Genomic DNA, 22,133 nt, shown 5'->3' with positions numbered 1-22,133 from the left:
AAAGATGTTAAAGTGTATATTGCTGTTAGCAGTCAGCATTAGGAGTCTGCAAACTTTGACTGTTCCTGTAAGAGAGACTCTCATATTCCAATAGCGAGAATGTGTCCGTGTTTCTCAGCTCTATTCAGTAATGAGTAGCAAATAAATAAACCCTGGAGCTGCACAGAAAGATAATACTCTATTCTTTAGCATTACTGTAGTACACGTTCAAGTACAGACGAATTTTAGTAATATTTGGAAATTGTTCCTGTTACCACAGAAATGTTAACTTCAATGCCTAGGAATTTGTCATTAATGGAGTGATTTGTGGCAGATAGAAGCACGTCATAGCAGAGGTACACAAACAATTTTTCCTCTGTACTTCACAATCAGTTATTGGGGTCATATTCCCAATTGATTTCAGAGGAAAGAAACAGTTGGGATCTACTGATAATTTGTTGAATCTACACAGCAGAAATTTAGAATGGTTTTATTTCCTGCAAGCAAGATAGTTTTCAACTTTATACTAGGCAAAGTATTTAATTAGTGATGCAACTTTTATTAATGTTTAGTGTACATCTTCAGTGTGAAGGTCTGGATACTTTCTGAACTAGTCCATGTTGTTATCAACAGTTACTGTCACTGAGATTCTCATCTGTGTCACAAAAAATTGTGATTGTTAATACTCAGCTAATTTTATATCTTCACATTGTCAAAATATTGAACCAATAGATAAGTTAGATAATCTGTACTATTGCCTTAAAATTTATGCAGTGCAAGCTGAATTTAAATGCAAGTCATAAAGAAACCCTCCAGTTTTTGGTTATAAGGCAGCAAGTCATGATCTCAAGCACCCAAAGGAACAAATCACCAGAGTACAATTACAGAAGCCCTTTAAGATTTTAATTTATCTGCCACTACTTGCACATTCTTCAACAACTAATGAAGGTAATGAATAAAAAGCACTGTGAAAATTTGTCTTATTTACATCTGTGTCGCATTTGCTCAGTACTGCTCTACGTAGGACTCCCCTATTTCTTCTTAAAGTCAATGGATGGACTTCCATTGACTGCATACAAAGATTTTGTTGAGCCAAACCAGGACCACTTGACCTGAAAGTTTCTTGAGGTATTTCAGGCAAATCTCATTCTTGACAAGCATGTTATCTGAATTTTTTGGTGCATGATAATCTCAATGAAAACCTAAGGTGCTTTAGGAAGGTAAGACAAGACAACATTAGTACTCTTTAAATTCAGAGTGAGGGGATGTGATCTACTGAAGCTGTATTGCTCTTGGATTTAAAACCAACCACCATCCCCCCAAAAATAACCCCACCTCACAAAACAGGAGTTCATGTTTGTAGTAAAAGCCATGCAGGAAGTAGGAACCATCTTGAATAAGGATACACCAGAGAGCTGCCCAGGTCTTAATAGATGCAGAGTTGAGGTTACCATTTCACAGGATAGCTTTAGGCGAAGTCCCAAGAAGTTGCCTGGTGTGCTGGCTCTGTGAAACCCAGGTTCACAGCTCGGCTGGTGGAATGCACTGGAGGTCTAGATGAGGGCCACATAAACAGCTGGAAAGGGTTCTTGCTGTTAAAAATAACACAGAATCAGTGATTTTTTTCTTTACCGTAACTGTGCTTTCAACTTCATAATGAAAACCTTAAAGGAGAGGAGATATATTAATGACAAACTGAATAGCCATTTTGAGACACAAAGATCATTCTTAATTGAATCTGAATTGAGAAAAATAGAATTGGTCTGTGTTAATCTCACATTCAAGCACACATATGGAGGGAAGGAGGCATGTCTAAGGGCTGATCCATCACACCTCACACCTGAATTCTGCACCAGATGTGCTTATGTCTTGGATGATGTAAAGCATGTAGACTATTTTCATGCACTAAGGTGCACTTGAAAGCTGGGGGTTTCTCACCATAATCCTCCTTTTTTTTCATTTGTTTCCTGGTTTCTCTTGTCAAGTCTTCCAGTTCTTCAGCCAGCTTTGATGCCCTTTCCTCCTGCCCAGAGGCCAGGCAGAAGTTTGGACCCTACCCTGCCTGTGCCTGAGCCTGCATTCAGGCCCAATGCTGTTGTTCTGCTTCTCCCTCTTACTCTTAGGGCCAGTGGTACAAACAGAGCTCCTGGAGAGGCTGGCTGTAACCATAGTGATAGCAGCAGTCCTGAACAGATCTGTTTAGCTCTGGGGAGGGGAACAAAAAGACTTTTCAAAGGAGGAGCATCCTCCTGACTTTGTATCAGGCTGATGGAGCCAGGTAGTTTGCATTATGCTCTCTCTACAGCACATGCAACAGAAGTTGCAAAACAACAGTTGGTACTCAAATCATGCAATACTCAGGAGTTCCTGTGCTTCTGCTGTTAAATATAACCTCTTTGCTTGGTCTTGTGTGGGTTCTGTCCACAACAGTTCATTCAGCCTCTCTACTCACCCTCCTTTAATGGCAATTGTTCCAGTAGTTCCTTTGGTTGCTGTGGTATAAAGCAGCAATAAGAAATTCAAGCAGGTTGTCAATTTTCCAGTCAGAATGATGGTCTGAGAAGGATGTAGCCTCAATGTGTTCGTACATCCCAGGTAGAAGGTTCATTACTTAGTGGTGGAAAACCACTTGAGCTACTGAATCTAAGAGAATAGCAATACACAGTGGTAAGGGTACAGGCTTGGAGGTGTGAGTATATACTCTACATCCCATAGAAAATGCCTTTTTTGTGTCTTTGAAGGACTTTGAAAATTAAAAAGTTAATTTAGATAAGAGAGAGAATTAATACAAGAGAAAAGTTACACAAAGAATAGCTAACGAGCTCTCTTACTGCTCGCTAAGCCATGTCAGAGTGAGGTCATGTTCTGCAGGATATGGAGTGACTGCATATTACAGAGTTGATGGTTATAGAAAGGTGGTAATTGGCATGTTCTGTACAGAGGAAAAAGGCGTGTTCCTTCCCCTTATCCTGCATGCTGGTTCCCACAAGGACAATCTTAAAATCTGTATTATCTTAGAGACCTCTTTTGACTGATGTTATTAATGGACCCCATCACCCACATCACAAGGATAGCTTTTGCTGCTGGAGTGGCTTTTGGCTTATGTCTGGCAATAACACTGAGGCTAACAGACCAGAAAGGGGACAGATGGACAAATTTATCAGAAATGAAGCAAAAGTCCTGTAATCATGAAAGTCAGTACCTGTGAAACTCCTCACTGTTTAGTATTGATTTTGGTCATTAATTTTGTAGTCCTGATAGAGCTTCCAATGCAAAAGTCTGGAGGTATGAAGTATATTGCACTTCCACACAACAGATTCTGGCTAGGCTTAAATTTGTCTTTTTGAGTTTTTTTTTTAACCTTTTCTTTTACATTGAGCACTAATCTTTTACAGATTTATTTAAACAAGTCTGTGTACCAAAAGCTACCTAACTTACTGCTTCTATAGGTAATATGTATTCTAATAATGTGGAAATAGCAGCTTTCTATTGATATAAGACAGAGGGGAGAATTAATTTAAGAAAATTGCAAGTCAACTCAATACAAATGTTTTGTATTCCATTGAAGCTGTTGATATTGGAAAGGGGAACATTTATCAAAAAATTTAGGTGGAGTCATACTGAGCTTCACAGACATCATGAAACAGATTTGCAGGAGTATAAAGAAATAGATAATTTAGTACTAATTGAAATTTTAAATGTATTACTCATTGACTAATTGACAGTCCTGTCTTTGAATACAAAGTAACTCTGAAGGCATTGATCCCAACTGTATCATTTCCTCAAAGACAGAAGGACACGGCCTGGAATAAAATCTAAATTTCATCTACCATTGAAATTTTGATCCATGGAACTACAACAGACTTTTAAGCTACCTTGGTTTTGTGGACATTCAATTTTTCTTTTCAAGCAAAACCCACTTTTTTTGGTAAAGGTGTATTATTTTGTTATTCATACTGACAAAGTGGCGGCACTTTTCTGTAAATGGTAAATTGTTGTATTAATGATAGTAATAATAGTTTAGCTGTAATAATTGTATTTTAATACAACAGTGGTTGTATCCTGACTATGAGCATCATGTATAGAACCAGGGATGCTTCACTGACTTCTGTCTGCTCTACCAGCAGAAGCATTAAATGCTGTCTCTTACATTGAGAACAAGTGGTACAAACTCTGCCTGAGAAGCAGCTAGCAATGATTTGCAAAGGAGAAAACTTCTCTATATTCTTCCAAAAAGAAAAGATCGTCAAGACAAGGAAATTCCATTTCTTTGCTCTTCTAAATCAGTAAAGGCTGCCATCCTGAAGCCAAAGCCTTGTCTCTCACCTGCTTCTCTGCCTCTTGGCAAATCCCCAATTTCTGCAAAAGAGGTGCTGCTTTTAAACAGTAACTTTTAACATGATGAGTACTTTGCAAATTATGTGCATTTACAGCATTTTTTAATTTTACATGTAATTTACAGTAACTGTTGTGATAGACAGAGAGTTAGGCAAAAGCTATTAAGACAGTGGGCCTTCAGCCAGGTCTGGGAAGGGTAACCCACCTTCTCCTTAAGAGCTCTGCCAGGTGATGTGAACTGTTTATTTGAGCTTTTTGACATCCTAGAAGCAGATTTTAACCAAAGAAGAACTTGGTGTGTCATAGAAAGAAGCTGACCAAAAAGAAGGAGGCTGTAGGAATTCAGTACAATGATAATAATTTTCCTCCCGGTCTGTGGAAGTGTGGTACCATCCAAAGTTCAGGACTGAGCTTTCAAGCACACACTCCCTGCCCTGTCTGCTGCTGCTCTAGGCTCAGAAATTCCCAGCTGTATAGTAAAGTGACAGTCAAAGTCTTCTAGGAAATTTCTGAAGTTATAATTTCAGTGACAGATTTGTTCAGCAGAAGTTCAATAGATGCCAGATATATGTCAAATAAGAGTACAACTTTCAACCCAGAGGGTAAAATAAATTTTAAGCAAAAATAGATAAGTATGTATTTAATAGGAAAGGGAGATTATGAATTGTGATACCTTATGACCAAACATGACCTCTGTTCACTTGAAAAAAAACTGGTTTAGGCAATTAGATATATGAATATATGCTAAAACTTATATATGCAAATATGTATACCATAGTGATTTTTTCCTGTTTTTAGCAATACTTAATCCATAATCTTTTAATAGTTTGGTATTTTCAGTGCACATCATAATTTTGCTAAGGGCTGTGAGCCTAAAACTCAGTCTGCTAATGTAAGATCAAATTCTTCAGCTATTATGCGTTTGAAGTGGTAGTGTGACTGGTATGGCTTAGTGAGTTCTCACTTCCTACTCTTCCAGGCTTGAAGCTGCTCTTTAACTGAATCTGTACACCCACAGAAGGACACTTTTGATTGCACTGGCCTCCAGTGGCAACCTAAGAACCATTTTGGTGGTGGGATGTAGTCAATCAAACCTTCACTCCTCCTTCTTGACTTTATGACTCTCACATTTAATTGGTCCTTCTTGCACAATACTGGCTGTGTCACAAGTATATAAAAGACTAAGCCCTTCTGATTTTGGATTGCTTGATAAACTAGGGTCACTAACAATACTTTAATGCAGTCAAGTGCGTATATCTAGAAGCAAATCCTATAAGATTACTTGCTGGAAAGCTTTTACTCTGAAAAAGGATTAGGGGTCATTGCAGGCAAACAACATATTTGAACTTTCAGTGTGATGCTGTGTGGAAAGACCTTGTCCAACTTAAGACTTTGTAATCAGATACCCCCAACAGCACTGGAGTGTCATTTCCATTTCTGTTTAGGACTGGAATAACACTGGCACTACAAGACTGCTTAAACTCCTATTTTCATGTCCTCTTTATGGAATTTTGAGAAAATGCATTAGAGTATTAGAAGGCTCTTTCTGTCCTCCTTATAATGAGACCCTGCTTTCTTTCCCATGGGGTATTCCTTATTTCTCTCCTTGCATCTTCTTGTGCAATGATTTTCTTGTTTCATCAAAACTGCTTCTACTTGAAGAGAAATCCAGAAAAGCCATCCTCAACTTGAAAATTTTGACTATAAAAAACAGGTTCATAGATTTGGCATTGAGGAGATGAGCTCATTTTATTCTTTAGGCTGTGGTAGGAATATTTCCTCACATGCTACACAGTTAGGTGACACACAAGAAATCATAATTTCTACAGGAGGTGCAGCACCTGACCTTAGTGAACCAAATTACTACTTAAAGAATATGCATCAAAGTTGATTTCTTCTCGAGTTTAGTGCAATTGGGTAAGCACATTGTGGAGTCCTCAAAATATAAAAAAAATACTAATTACAGTAAGGAGTGCTTAAGCATCATCCTTAACAAAGCCAGACTGCGTTCATCCTGCTGCTGAGGAATGCTCAGTGTAGGAGCAAAACAATTACCTGTTAATTACTTTGAGTTCAGAAAGAGAGACAAATATTTCCTGATGCCAAGTTGGGTTTATCCTGTGAGAAGAATAAGCCCAATATTATTGACATGTTCCAATCTTTATTTAGGTATCTGATGAGAGAGTTCTCTAGAAGCCCTGATTGCCAGCACTCTCCTTGAAAGTGATGGTACTATGGGTATCTCACAGCTCTGGAAAGTGTTGTTTTTTTTAAGATTCAAAGATTGACAGGAGCAAGTTATTGACCCTACCTCAGATTAGAAATAACATGTGTGAGAGCTAATAATGTGCTAAATTTGGGGTGACTTAGAGAATGTAAAGCTATAACTAGAAAAATGCAATGCTCTTTTAGCATCCACACTTGTATATGTAACCTGCATGGTTTGATCAAGAAATGCTGCTTCCAGTGGGCAGAATAGTGAAAATGATCTCCAGAAGGAACTGTGATAAAGGAAGTGATAATCCAGTACTTCCTGAGTGGGGCCACATAAAAAGAAGCATAGCAGAGCCTGCAAGAGCAAGAGGTTAAAGATGACTACGAATTTTTATGCTTGAAAGGGAGGAACATCCTCTAGAAGCAAACATGGATTGAGATCTCTATGTAGACAGACATTGCCTAACTGATCACGTCTACTGGGCTACTTATTTATATCCCTGTGTATACAATGAAGTGCTGGTGTGGAAAATTTCAGTCTAAAATAATAACTGATCCACATCTAACAGGAGCCTCATTTCTACATGTTGTTAATAGAAAAATTACAGCCATTACTGAATAATATTGATTGTTGACAGTTTTGCTTGACAATGTAATTTGCTTTAGCCTTCATTTCTATGGTGTCTTCCATTCAAAGAACTCCAAGTGTTTCACAAATGCTAATTTAACCTCCCAGCTTCTCTGTATGGAACGTAAGTATTATTACCCCCAGGGACTGCCTTCTCTTTGTGTCAAGGAAGTGCTCACCACGTTGCTGGTGGTGCTACAGACCTTCCACAATAAGCTGTTTGCAGCACTAGACACCTAAGGAGCAGAACCAATAAAAGACTATCTTTGTTCCACACAAAACAATTCTGATAATAAATCTCTAGGCGCTAAGTCTAAAAGTGGTCAGGAAAATGCAGCTTAATGAAATAAATTTTAAAAAAGATGCAGCAAGGGTGTGATAGAGAAAATATGTATATTGTGTTATGCTCCATTTATATTTTGGTGCACAAACATTATTGATAAGCACAGGGACAAACATACATGTGGCTTTCAGGTGTAAATTGCAGTCAGTAAGCCTTACCGCTGTACTTTGCAATTGAGAGTATCGAAGTTCATCCTTTTGCACCTTTTTTTCTTTTTTTTTTTTGCATTTACAGTGTCAGACTTGGCAGATCAGGGCAGAACACTCAGTATTTGTGGGTGTTTCATCTTGATGAGTGTGAGTGGGACTACTGTAGAGGGAGGCTAGCTCACTGCATAATGCTAACATATTTACATGTCTTTTCAAATAATATATCATATGCATTTATGTCCCTTTAGTAAGCATTCATAGAATAAACAGATTTTTCTCTATAACATGAAGACACTGCTTTTTACTTACCCAGAATTTCACCTGGATTATAAAGCTGTTTGATAACTACTCATGAAAAGACAGAATGTGCATACTTTTCATTCAGACCATGTGTACATGTTAGGTACAGTAATAGTAGAGTCATCATTAAATAAATGAATTTTTCAGTGAGGTAAACTGGTCTTTCTCTCTCCATACTGACATTGGAGAGTTCACTGAATCAATTATGAAGGTTTCATATCCAGAATGCTTGATAGTCATTCTAATTACCACTATTGACATTGGAACAGATGTAATGAAGTGGAATAACTCATTTACATTGCATCTTGTCAGCATCATTATTAATTTAAACCATCGATTTTTGAAGATTAAAAGTAGTTTTTGAGGATCTGGATTGGCAAACGAATAACTGAGCAGAATAATGGAGCTGCCAATGCCCTTTCATGCCACTCCTGCCCCATAAATGATCTGAAAACCTACCAGGATCATCCTACAAGTATTTTTAGTGGAATAAAGACGACATATGGATAGCATGCTGTCTCTTTCCAGCCCCTCAGCAGAAAAGATGGCTAATCTCAATCATGAGTAGCAGTAATGGGGATGCTGCAGCCCTTCATCATAGTTTTTCATCACCTGTATCAGCCAGAGAGAATTTTAGGGGTCACTGCAATGCATCAAATAGACCCTAGCTCAGCTCTAGTGTTGAAGTTAGGCCTAAATTATGTGGTAAGCCTTTATTTAAAAGGGTAGAGCAGTCTGTAGAGTTAATTCAAACTTTAGAGATTACCTCAGTGTTTAGACTGTTTGGATGATACAAGGCAATGCAAGAATGTCCCTGCATACTCTGATTTTTGGTGTGTTGGTTGTTTGCTGCCCTCAGAAATCCTTGAAATGTTATTGAACTGCCTCAAAAACAATCTGAAGGGGAAAAAAGGTTTCTTCTGTATCACTGCTCACAAACTGGAAAAAACAAAATCAGAACTCTTTAAACTTTCTTTTCCATTGTGCAGTGCCAGAAAAGGACAACGAGGTAACACATTTTTGCCCAAATAAATCAGATGCAGCCAATCTTGCCCCATGCATCCCTCACACACTTACCTTCCCTCTAGTTACCTTGGAGGGTGAATGTCTGATTGCATTGTTTTACAATTCAGCCATGTTCTGGTTCACTATTCATGTAGATAGTTTTTATATAGATCCTTTATGAGAGCATAGAATATAAGAGAAGAGTATATAAAAATACAGAATAAAAATCATTCACAGTTGACAGATTCTCCCTATGTGTTTGATGCAGATGTAAAAGAAGAACCTGGAGCTTGCACAAAGGCTCTGTAAGAATGGCAGGATTCTTCTGAGACAGAGTGGGGTTAAGAAAGGCAGAACTCTCCAAGAAAATCAAGTATAAGTGCAGGAATCCAAATAAACTGGGTACAGTAATGTTGTGGGGGGTGGTTATTACTGTTTTGTCATTTGCATTGTTTAGGGGTTTGTGGAGATTTTCAGAAATGCCTCTATTCACAGATCTGGAAGTCAGGTTTCATTATAACCTTTGCTGTCAATCCTGACACACACAAACCTGTAAACAAATAAAAATTCCCTCTGAAACTCACTGAGACATCTTTAATTTTGGCACTGGATTTGCTGATTTTGAACAATTGGATGAGGTGGATTCTTCATGATTTCTCAGAACTGTGAGTCTGTCAACTTGGTTCTGGTTCATGTTCAAACCACAGCAACAATAAAATTGTTTTAGTCTTTTCCAGGAAAATGATAAAGTCGAGGTATCTGTTCAAGTGCATATGCATCTTCAGGTTGTGGTTTGTTCGGGTTTTTAAGCAAGGGTAACTAAACTTTGTTTCTCCATGTAACATACATAGCAAATAAAGAATTAGGTAATATTTCTGTGTGGATTTAGATATATTTCAGCTTAGGTCATTATATTTCTGTTTTTCCAAAAGGACAAGACTAAATAATATAAGATTCATAGCAAAGAAAATAAAACAGGATTTTCTTAAAGTAATAACAAAAACTGCAGTCAACCTGCTTCAAGCACCCACTTAAAACAATAATGAAAACTGCAGTGAATCTGCACCCACTTGAGGAACAAGTGAAACAGTTACTTAACATTTGATGATCTAAAAATGATGTGTTGACATATACTCAGCTTGAAATAAGTGGAAGATGCTTTGGGGATTGTATTTTAAGAGGAGGTTTCCTAAATAGATAAGACTGTGATGCTTTTTACAGTACCGAACATGTAAGTTTTGTGTTGAAATAGTAAAAAATGTGAAATTTTCCTAGAAAAATCATCACTGGGGAAAAAAAGGGTAAAAAATGTCCCACTGCAACTGGTGAAACACGAGATCATTGCAGAACCATTGTTCTCCAGCTCTTGCTCAGAAGGGTGAAGTCTTTGTCTTTGGCTGTATTTCCTACATTCTATAAACTTCTTCAAAGCTACATGTGGTTTTAGTTCTCATTTTTACACGTCACTGTTACAACAGAGAACATTGTGCTAGCAATGCCAAAAGTGCGAAGAGATGGAGATTTACCTCTAAGAATGCAATTAGTTTGTTGAAATTTGGACACTAAGCTAAGCTATTTATCTGCTTTCCAGCCAAGAAGTGGCAATTCTGAGCTACACTCTATCTTACTGTAAAATAGATGTCTTCATAAAGATCAGACGAATCCTGCATAAAATTCTCCCCTGACAATAAAGGAAAGCCAGGTAATGAGTTCACACACAAATATCCATGGTGTGGGCACCTAAAATGACCTAAGGCAAATGTTAGTCCTAGTTTTACCAATTGAATTTAAATTCTGTGGCCTTTACTTCCCCATTGACACTGGGGTTTTTTTGCTGAATGAATCCTGCAAAGCAGAGACAATGGGATAGGGCACTTGAAAAGTATTAGCTCTGCAAAACACATAACATACAGGAATCTGGACAGTGTCTTTGTCCAGTGTTTTTGTATCCATCTACCAGGGATTTCAAGAGTGTCAGTAATTCCTTATAGCTGACAGTTTCAAAGGCTGCTCAAGTGCAGGATGAACACCTGGTCTTCAGCAATAATAAAGGCTCTGGGCTGTATCAAAGGTCAAAAAACCTGAGACCTGCTGAGCTGCTGTAAATACTTCAGAACATCCTCCTTTGCAGCCCTCTTTTATGGGGAAAAACGGTTTTAGAGAGGGTGAATTTAGAGCTCTCCACAAATCCTGAGTAAATAGGCTTTAATATTCTGCCTTGAAACTGAGTGGGAGAGGTGGGGAAAGACAAGGGAAAGGAAATTCCTTCTGTTTTGTAGACGCAGATGGAGAAGGAACAGGACATCTGCTTCTCCAGCGGGCTGCAGTAGTGGCTGCCTCCATGGAAGAGACCGTCAGGAGGGTTTCTGACCTATTTGTGCCATGTGCTTTTATCTCCTGCTATTTACATGACCCAGTAATACCAGAGCAGAGAAAGTTATGATGTACTGTCTGCATACCTGTTTCAGGGACTTCCCACTCACACAGCTCCGCATCACACGGGCAGATGCCCCCCGTCCGTGCAACTCTGTAGGATGGGTAAAAGAGTTTTACCTTAATATCAGCATCCTATTCCAGCAAGTAGACTTTAACATGACAGGTTTTTCTAGAAATACAACACTAAGATCTTCATCCAGCGTAAATCAGGGTTGTTTTACCTCAGGAGAAGAAACTGTCTGCAAAATTTAAGGAAGGCACTCTGTGCTGATGTACCCAGTTTTGTGACACTTAGATCCAGTGGCATCTCTGTGTCTGTCAGCTGGCAAGGCTGGCAGAAGAGACACAGTGAGAGACTGTGTGTGTGCATGAACATAAATGTGCAGACAAGCACATGTAATGTTAGAGAAATTTTAGAGGTCACAACTGCACAAACCAAGAAGGCGCCACAGAACCTAGGAGGTATATGAAGGTGTGCTCACATCCCAGCCCTCAGTGCTGTTTCTTAGCTTAGAAAAATGGGGAAAAAAATCTTTCCTTGATGTAAAATAGAATTAATTTTCTTATATGTAGGCACCAGGGAAACAAGGGGTAGGAAAGACACAGGTCATTGTTTATATCTACTAACAAGTCCCTCCTTGTGGAACGCAAGCACTGATTATAGGTAATAAAGGTAATAAGTTATTCTTTGACATGAATAAAAGTTTTAGAATTTGAATCTAAGAGAGCATCCTGAATATGTTTAGATTTCCCTTCTCCAGTTTTTGAACTTGTCTAGAAGTGCCAGACATAGATCATCACAACATAGACTGCTCCAGCTCTCTTGCAATCAAGAGCCAATACAAAATCTTTCAGAACTGAAAACAGTCATTTCATTTAATGTTTCTCTCTATGATTCAGCACCTTCTGTGACTTCAAGATGCGTCTGATTGCTGGAAAATAGACATATTTCTTGCATCTAGTTCTTTAGTTTAAGAAAACCCGATGTTTTCACTGTCAGGGAATAAACTTTAATAAATATTCTACCTTCTGACTTTTTTTTTTTTTTAATTCTAACAGTTGACTGATAAGGTAAATATTTCATTCCATATTACCGTGCCATGTTTCTATAATAAAACTAACTGGTATTTGATTACCAGCTAGCCAACATTCTTGCCACAGATTTTGAAGCCCCAACCAGACATAATACTAATTCTACTATCAAAACCAATTATGGAACAATTCACCACTCTAAACCTTAACTCAGCCCAATCTGCACACATGTGGGAGAGGCTAATCTTTTTTTTTCTCTTTTTTTTTTTTTTTTTAATTAAAAAACTGTAATACCAAGGAACAGAGTTAAATATGACAATGATTTTATATTCTTGCTCTCTTGCTCACTCGGGATGACAGTGCTCAGGGCATGCCAGGCAATACTTGTTTAACATGATTCACATATTCCTATTTTTTTCTCTAAAATCCAGCTCATTCTGTCATTGGTAGGAACAATATCAAAAATATAAACCAGTGCGGTAGTTAAGGTAGCTAAGGGTATAATATATTTCAAGAGTTATTAAAATAAGCTATAATTTAATTCAGCAAGCTAGCAATCAGTAAAGGCTAAGTCTTATTTTCCTGCTTATGTGAGTTACTACATTGCAATGAGATTAGTCACCTAACATAAGTAGGAGTTGGTTCTGTAATAAATCTGCAAACACACACAAAAAAATTGAGTTAATCCTGAAATACCATTTTCAGCTTGCTCTCATTGTGTCTCTTTAATATTGTAGAGGTTCTCTTAGCAGTGACAGTTTTAACCTTGGCTCTCCTGCTTTTTGAGAGATGAAGTCAGCCCTTCATCTGAAAGTTTTTTTCATAGTTTAATATCCTCATTCGTTTTACTTGTAAGCTAGGCTAAAAAAAATGAATAATAAATTTGATGAGAGCTGGTTAAAGAAAGCATTGCATTGAATCTGGATTGCTTCCAGCTGTCTTAATTGAACAAAGGGAAATTTTCCAAATACACCTTCTATATTGGCTGACTGCCTTAGGAGTTCTCTGAAGCTAGAAAAAAAGTCCTTCCTCTCTAAATTAAAACACATACTGTAAAAAATTCCAAACTATTAAAATCTGTTGTGTGAAGTTACACTAGAAATAATATAAACCAGATTCCTTCATTACACTAGAATTAGGCTGTATTATGTGTCTGGATTGGTGTTGGAATAGATAACAGGATTCTAGTTTTTGAGATTGTCTAATTTTGTATATTGATAAAAACCTGTTTTTTAAAAGAAAAAGTTCTGGTTTTATTTGGATAGGTGTAAACTTTTAAAAGTACCAGCACTATTTCCAAGTGATGTGGAAGTTGGTCTTGCAAGGTCTGACCCCAAAATGAAGCTGGGTCTGCCAATACCTGAAAGCAGTTGAAGAGAGACAGCTGGTGGTCTCAGAAGAATCAACTGGAGCTTGGATTATTTGAAGATTAACCCAAAATGCTGTGTTTCATCAAGCCACATCATCCCTTTTATATATTACCCCATGGTCTGTTGTGGCCACAGGTCTGCATAGCCTGATTTTCCAGCAGCAGTTGGAGGGCAGTGCAATAGGTAAGTTGATGATTATCAGTGAAAAAAGTTCCACCCTTGTTATATCAGTGCTTTCTAACAGTGGGACAGGGATTCTTCAACATTAAGCTGCCAGGGAATTCCCTCTGGTGATGGGAAGGTACCGTAGGAGAGGCAAAATCAGGCTGGTGGTGGCAAAGCCTTACAAGGGCTTTTCCTGGGCTGGAGGAACAGCAGCGCAGAGGTTGTGAGCAGTTGGCAGCATCCGCCCATCATGTGCACCTTGAAACACAACATCCATGCATCATTTTGCAAAAATCCCTTGTAAATTAGCAGGTTCTGGTTTTGCCTGTTAGGGCACTCCTGGGCTGGGGTCTGCCAAACCCCACTGGTGGGATGTCCAGGACCTTACAGCTTGCTCTGTAATGCAGTGTCACAAGGCGGCACTTGTGGAATTGAAGGCAGCGATTTGTATGTCGTGTCTAACAAGAGCCTGTGCTCCCACCACGAGACCAAAGATTTTTTTCTCTATGGAAAGTATACCTGCCTCTCAGGAGCAGCAGGAACATGTGATTTTCATAGGAAATAAGCCCAAGCAGAGAAAGGCAGCAAAAATATACTTCTTTAAAACAAAGGGGAGTAATTCATTATTATTTGTACATGGTATTTCAGTCTGCTTGCAACAGCAATCTGCTTTATCTTCTCTAAACATAATTCCCTCTACTTGTCACATAAATTGAAAGTTCATGGAAGCTGCAATTTACCATTGGGTATATGACAATTACACCCAAATTGCACTGAAAAATTAGTATACATAGAATTTAGTTTGCAGAGGCATGTAATAAAAAGATGTTTTTAAAGAGCTATTCAGGCTCTTGAAAGTTAGGGAGTGCCAAAATTAGAAGAGCAACTGGAATTTAGCTCACTTGTGAGTACAGTTGGTAATACACCTAATGGCACAGTCACATCCCTTTCCCACAGTGCTCCTGCCTCGTTTGTCTGGAGGATGGACAGACCTCACTGAGGGGAAAGTAATCAAATATTCCACTTCCAGTAAGCTCAAGTATTACTTACACATTTTTAACACAATTGTTCAAATCCTCTATTGAATTACTAATCTCCTCATGAGATTTACTGTGATAATCTCTTTCCAATATTATCACTGTTCATCAACACTATTTAATGTATTCTTACAACTCTGCTTTGAGGTTACTCTTCCCTTAATTTTATGTCCAGGGACCTGAGACAGAGAGACCTGAGGAACAGATGTTAAACCCAGAATTATCAAGTATTATCTAAATTTGAGTGCCCAATTTTAGAAACTCAGAGCCTGATTTTTTTTTCTGTTCAAATTGCAGCTAGCAATTTTAAGTGCAGCTGTGAATGTTCAGCCTTTTTCTAATTTAGACCCAGATGTCTCCAACTGGGCCGCAAGAAAATGTAAAATTACAGAGGCAGGGATAGCATCAATCTCTCGAGGGCAGCATTCAATTGCCCACAGTCCCCTGCCTCATTTTCTGCACATTTTATAACTTCTGGAGCTTGTGAAGCAAGAGTCATGCTGACAACAGCTAGAACAGACACATGACCCTGAAACCCTCTTTAATTATTTGATTGCAGATAATTTTTTCCCATCTTATTCAGTGCAGAGAAAGAACCATCTTCAGAAAAACACTGTAATGCAAACAGAGCAGGTTGCACATGCATTTCCCACTTATTAAGAGCCTCACTTTGCAAAATCTGCCTTCTCTAGTACATCAACAGGAATATCTCGATGCAAAATATTGAAATAATTTCTTAATAAAAGGACCTTTTTTTTTTTTTTTTTTTTTTTTTTTAATTTCTTATCACTGCTGTGTTCTGGAGAAAAATGGTCGTGTGGTGAAAGCCTAAGGAAAGAAATTAGGAAATTTATTTCCAGAATTATTTCTGCCATAGTCTTTCTTAGTGACCTTGGGCACTCCTTATCCTTGCTGTCATTCCCTTTCATCATCTTGAGGTTTGGACTAGCACAAGGGCTGCTTCAGGGTAGTTTCATGGAGCTCAACTCATTATTGTTGGTAGAGGGTCAGATTCTCAGGGTGGAATGTGCTATGAAAGTGTGAAGTATTATGCAATAGCATGCTGCAACAGAAGTGTCAAACACAAAGTGTTGTTAGGAAATACTAATAATGGCATAATTTTATTAGGAGATAAGCCTTTAAAAATTGTTTGGACAAGATTTCTTTATTAATATCACTATTTTTCCTTGGCCTGAGCATGATGATTAGGTACCAAGGCCCTGATGGCAAATATAAAATGTGCAGCATCACTGCCTGGCTTCAGAGCTGTACTACCAGGAACAAGTAAATACATGTGGGGGACTGGGCTGTCCTACACATTAATCTGAACTACTTGGTTACCTGCACCAAAATATATTTTGATGTAGCCTAAAACAATCTTATACAAGGAACAAAAGTACCCAAGCTTGAGAACAAAGTACTCAAGCTGTGTCTTTATGAGGGCTATGTGTCTGGGACAAGCAGGCAAGCAGCTCTCCGGGAGAACCCAGCATCACACAGGATGTGCTTGAATGGGGTTGCAAGCAGCAGAAGTGTGAGAAGATAATGCTGTAGGTGGAGCTGGTGAGATGGATATCGAAATACCACAGAGTCCTTTGATCATTTTAGAACATAGGGGAGAATGCAGGCAAAAGGCACAGAAACAAAATAATTTCTGGCAAAGGGTCAGAAATCACAGTTGTTGCTTGGGGTAGATGTTAGAATTTTATAAAGAGATTAAATTACTCTAAATTGGTATCTTTCTGGAGAAAATATGATAGGTGGGATAAGTCTCTTCAATTGGGAAGGAAAGCTATAACAAGCCAGTGCCTGGAATTTTAAACTAGGCAAGCTTAATAGGGTAAAATTCAGGGGGTTTTTAGTGGGCTGGTAACTAATCATGGGACTTTGTCACCACCAAGGATAGTGGTGGATTTTTTGTCCTTTAGGAGTCACAGCTTGGATGCCATCTGGAGGATAGGCAGTAGTCCAAGACAAAAACATCAATATCAATGATATACAGGACAATCTAATGATCCCTTTTGGCCTGACACTCAAGGAATTGAAGTTCACAGGAGTTCTGCCACTGACTTTAAAGAAGGCAGGATTTCATCTTCTGTTCCCAAGGCTTTAATAATAGAAAAGGTATTAATTACCTCTGCTCAAATGAAAGGAGTCAGAGTGATGTGCAATACCATGAAGAAAAGCTGCCAACAGAAAGCAGCAATGATGCAAATTGAAACCAACTATTTTTTGTTTTAGTATTTTCTGCATTTCAGCTGCATAGTCTCTTGAAGCACATCTGTGTGGTCAGTTCTAATTATAGAACACTTCTGGGACATAACCCTGCATCCAGTTGGAACCAGAGCTGCATCGCAGACTTTGAAAAGCAGCAGATGAGAGGGGGAGATCCTAGGGATCCAGATTTTGCAAAAAGAATGGATGCAATTTTGGTAATTGAAGGCAAGGGAGGTTGTCAAAGACGGGTCAAATTGAAGGTCAACTGCATTCTCAGTGAAGAGAAGCAGGATTAACAGCAGTGGATAATTCTGGACTCTGGAGATGACTGCATCTCTGTCAAAGAGCCAAGAGAAAAGATAAATTCTTCTGCTTCAGCAGGGTTGACTATTGCTTCAACTTCAGAAACTAGCTTATTTGCACCACATTTTATTTGCATTGAGTTGCACTGTTTTTTCATGATAGTTAGAACTGGGACATACGAATTTTGCATTGCTCTTTTCTGGCATGACCTACATTTTAAAGGATTCACTTACTCTCAGTGCTTTGTCATGTCCTTATCCAAAACCAAAAAAAGGTTTTTCTTCCTGTTGAAGTAAATGGACTTGTAATTGCCAAGTATTACAATCCTGTCATTTGAAGACCAAACCTATTATTCCAGCTGTAAGTTGCTCAGGCTGGCTGCAATGTTTACTACCCTCACAATAATTGCTCTTAAAATATTTCTCTACGTGTTGATCAGTTTCATTTTCAAAAGCCAGACATCTTTTCAAGACATCTATACACAACACTAAAACCACAAACAACGCCAGTTGAACCATACCAAGAGTCACTTCAATGGAAATATTTGTATTTTTAAAGTTCCTTGCCCCTTGTTTTTCCCTCTTCTGCTTTTTTTTCCTTTTCTGTCAGGTGGTAGGAGAATGACAGCATGTCTAGCTGGTCCAGCTGTACTTCTACCTCTGGGCTAAACTGGACAATAAGAGGATATTTGAGTAAAAGTCTTCTTAAGAAATTTCTGTGATTGCTAGACTATTAGGGGATAGTTTTACCATCACTGACCAAATTCAGACACTCATGACAGCACCATACTCAATCCTATTTTCTGTATTTTTGATATTACAAAAGCAATCAAAAGTCCTTATAGGTGCTGCTGTAACGTTACATCTACTCCCCTTGAGAAGAAAAGGTCCCAATACTACAATTTTTTTGTCATTTAACAGCTTCATCATATTAACCTCTCTCTTCCAGTGTCCCTGCACCCACTTTTCGTATATTCACAGTTGGCTTTTATTTCTCTTTAATATTCTTGTATATTTTGTGTGTCGTGGATACACATCTCTCTTTTTTTTTTTTTTTTTTTTTTTTTTTAATTCCTACTCCCCAGCTACATTTTTTGTTTTCTATTACATGTATATCTCTTAAACAGTTTAGGCAACTAGCATTGTTTTATTGCATTTGGCTCCTACTGACCCCGGAATACTAGGGAGCCATATCTCTTTCTAAGTATCATCATTTTTCTAAAATACAGAAAAGTAATTTAGGGCTTATTTGCAAAGCAAATGTCACAAATAGTGAGGGCCTTTCAAATTCTGAATCTTGAAGCCCCTGACTAGTAACATTCTGGCTCATCTGCAGTCTAAAGCAGTGTTACTATCAATGTGACACGGCTGATCCTACTCAAAACAGGAATGCATCTTCCATCCCTTTCTCTGGCTCACACGTAATATATGCAGATGCACAACACCTTCACTTGAGTATTTCATTAGAAACCCCACTGATGTCAGGAGATATGCTGCATGGGTAAGCATCAGGTGACTGAAACTATAGATATGGATCTGTAGACAATTTTTAATAATTTGGCCATTTAAATACCCAGTTAAAATACCCTTCTTTTAAATTCAGTAGCAGTTCCCACAACCTAAACTGCCTAACCATCATTGCAGCCATTAATCATATCAGTAGAAATTATTGGTGCAATATTATGAGTAACTGGAGGAAATTCTGAAATCTGTTTAGCGTAGACTGCACCAGCTGTTTGTGGGTTGTCAGTAGCTCAGAGAAGATGGCAATGCAGTCAGTGGGATCCAGCTCAGGACAATAGATCTGAATTCAAGCACATACTGTTGCCCACACACAAGCATCTAGAGCCTTTTGAACATCCCTTGGGCATCCTGCTGGGCCCTCAGCTCCTGCTGCAGAAGGGTTTGGGTCTCCTGCAGAGACTGTCATTGCTGTTGCATGTGGCAGCTCTGTCTGACGAGTGAGATACACAGGGGTATCTTGAATAGCACAAGGTGCTGGTGTGTGGGTGCTGCATCCCACTCCTGCCCTCTCTCCATGGCTGTGGGAGCTTGGACAATTGTCTCACATGTAGACTTTGATATGCAGACATCTATCTGCAGGTGTTTGCATCCTTCCCTGTATGCCATTGAGGGAGAGAGATTCATTTCAAGAGGTTGTTTAGACATACCTAGGGCTGGTCCTAGCTTTGATGTGCTCTACAGAGCACATTTCTCCATGAATACTTTGGGAGGTCTCACAGCTGTCCACAAATTCAGAGTCAGACCCTGAACCAAGAGGGAGGAGAGAGAAGACACAGACCTCTGCCTTGGGCTGGGCAAGCTCTCCAGGAGGTGTTGGATTTGTGCACACGCCCTTGCCAGCACCACTGACTGCTCCCCTCAGAGGAGCTGCTGCTGGGGCAGGAGTCTATAGGCAGCACTGCCAGCAGTGCTTGCCAAGAGATGAACACACAGACCACAGACACACTGCAGCACAGCTGGGGATGTGCTTGTCCACTCAGTGATTTTTACATCTGAGAGCTGTCTTTTCAAAGCCATGGGCATGGCCAGACAGCACTCCTAAAACAACACAGCGATCTCTGGCCGTGGCACTGAAGGCTGGCTGTCCTTGAGGATGCATGGGAGGAAAAAGGGGATGACACAGCAACTGATGTCTATAATGAACATAATATTTGTATTGAAAAACAAATTCTGCATCTTCTCTAGCACCGTGCTTCCTTTTCTTCAGTAAAGAAGAAACTAACTTCCTAACTTCCTATGAAGTTTCCTTACTCCATGCCCCAAATTAATACTCTGTGCTTTGTATACAAAGGCCAATCTGAGAAGTATTTACCTGCTCCAGAAGGTACTAACAGCCTTTAGGAGCTCACCTGCAGCATCAAAAAGCTGACAGAGAAGCGACATATTAATATCCATAGACAGATATAAAGGTGTGTATTGTACATCAGTTTCATTGCTGATCTCATTAAACTCATCCATATATGCACGCTTGTCTTCCTAAAATGATCCTGGGGTGTGGGAGCCAGTCTCTGGCCATAGATGGCACCAAACAACCACGAGCGGAGCAATCCCTTCTTACAGATGGAGCAGTCGGCTGAGGCCGCAGCTGGGGCAGCCCGAGCAAACAGACTGCCAGCCATGAGGTGCCAGAAATGTCACAGCTTCTTCCAAGACACGATTCTGCATATCCCCCCAAATCAAATAACCTTTCTGAGTGACACATTTATTTTTTCCTGTTTAATTCTCCTCCCTACCCTCGGGTTATTCCTTTTTAAATGCAGAAGCATATAGAAGGTCCTAACACAGTCATGGATAAAGAATGTTGACACTTTGAAAAAGCGTGGGATGGGACCAGTGCTCCTTTGAAGACCTAGCAGTCTGAATAGGTTTTTGCATAGGGTTGTATGCCATGAAGCCTAATTTTTACATTTTCATGCAATTAGGTGAAGTAATCCTATTCATAAAATGATGAAGCTGTATCTTAAAACCTGATTACTGGCTTTTATTCCAACAATAGTTACCTGGATGTGTTACCTGTGTTTCTCCTGTGCCTCTCTGAAACTTTCTAAGTTTCAGCCCAAATTAATTTGTGGTCATGTTTTTCTTTTTTATGTCTCTATCAACTTTGTGTTCTAGTTTCAATAGCTCTTCTCCCTCCCAAGTATCTCCTGCTCAACAGAGCTGCCCACCATTAGACAGTGTAACTTGCAGCTACAGGGTCTCAGGCTTAGGAGAAAGATGTTTTCACTTCTCTCCTTCACTTGCATACCCTGAAGATATGCCTAGAGGTTTTCCCTCCTTGTGTCCCAACAAAATATCCATCAGCCTTTGGGGCTAGAGCATCATGGACTGGATAAAGGGTTTATAAAGACATCAGCTTGATGAGGCCATCTGGAGGGCAGGAGTCAGGTAAGGCGGGGGGAGGGACGAGTAAGGAGTAAACAGGCAAGGAAAGAAGTGAGGGCATGGGATCTCTAGGGAAGAGGTGACAGGGTGCAGATGGCTTGGGGCAGACTCCCGACTAGCTTTGGAGGCTTCTCTCATTGCCTGCTGCAGGCATACCAGGGAAATTAGAAAATAGACATTTTGGGCCACATGTGAGGTCAAGGCCTTTCTCAACTCACTTTGTGCTATTACCTGTTGTCTGGAGCCTTGCTGTTAGGGTCATCAGTCTCCTGCAGCTCACCAGCCTGATAGTCCCCTGACCTGCTGGTGTCCCACAGCTCTGTGCACCTCGGAGCACACCCATTCCCCAAAGCTGACCACTAAACTGGATCCCAGTGCTGATCCTCCATTATTTCTCTGAATACACTCTCTAATCATTTGCTTGCCTTCAAGCACACTGTGCCATTATTCTCCATCCCTCCTTCTCCTTCCCTCCTCCTCAGTTATGGCCACCTTGAAACTGCCCTCACCGTGCCTTCCTTGTGCAGTTGAGCTAACAGCTTTTTCCATTTGGAAGGCTTATTACAAACTTTGCAGAGGCAGAGTCAGGCTTCTCTCCTCTCTGAAATAGATAACTTATTTTGAAACAAGAAAAGTTAGACAAAAATTAGACAACGACCTGATGAACAGGCAACACTGGGGATTAATTTGCGATACTTACTCAGAGGTG

The 22,133-nt window shown here is 39.3% G+C and overlaps 1 long non-coding RNA gene across 1 annotated transcript in view; it reads right to left on the bottom strand.

Annotated features, from left to right (window-relative positions):
* Window positions 1–207: 207 nt before the first annotated feature.
* The window catches only part of LOC138107350 (uncharacterized), a 48,963-nt gene continuing 27,037 nt past the window's right edge, over window positions 208–22,133 (bottom strand). Inside the window, exons 2-4 of the long non-coding RNA XR_011149429.1 lie at window positions 11,416–11,483; window positions 2,432–2,622; window positions 208–1,571 (exon numbers count right to left, since the gene is read on the bottom strand). This is a non-coding gene — a long non-coding RNA (uncharacterized lncRNA). The remainder of the gene's footprint in view (window positions 1,572–2,431; window positions 2,623–11,415; window positions 11,484–22,133) is intronic.

Source organism: Aphelocoma coerulescens, chromosome 3 (assembly GCF_041296385.1).
Source record: "Aphelocoma coerulescens isolate FSJ_1873_10779 chromosome 3, UR_Acoe_1.0, whole genome shotgun sequence".
Taxonomy (NCBI): domain Eukaryota; kingdom Metazoa; phylum Chordata; class Aves; order Passeriformes; family Corvidae; genus Aphelocoma; species Aphelocoma coerulescens.
This window is presented reverse-complemented; position numbering and strand designations above follow the sequence as displayed.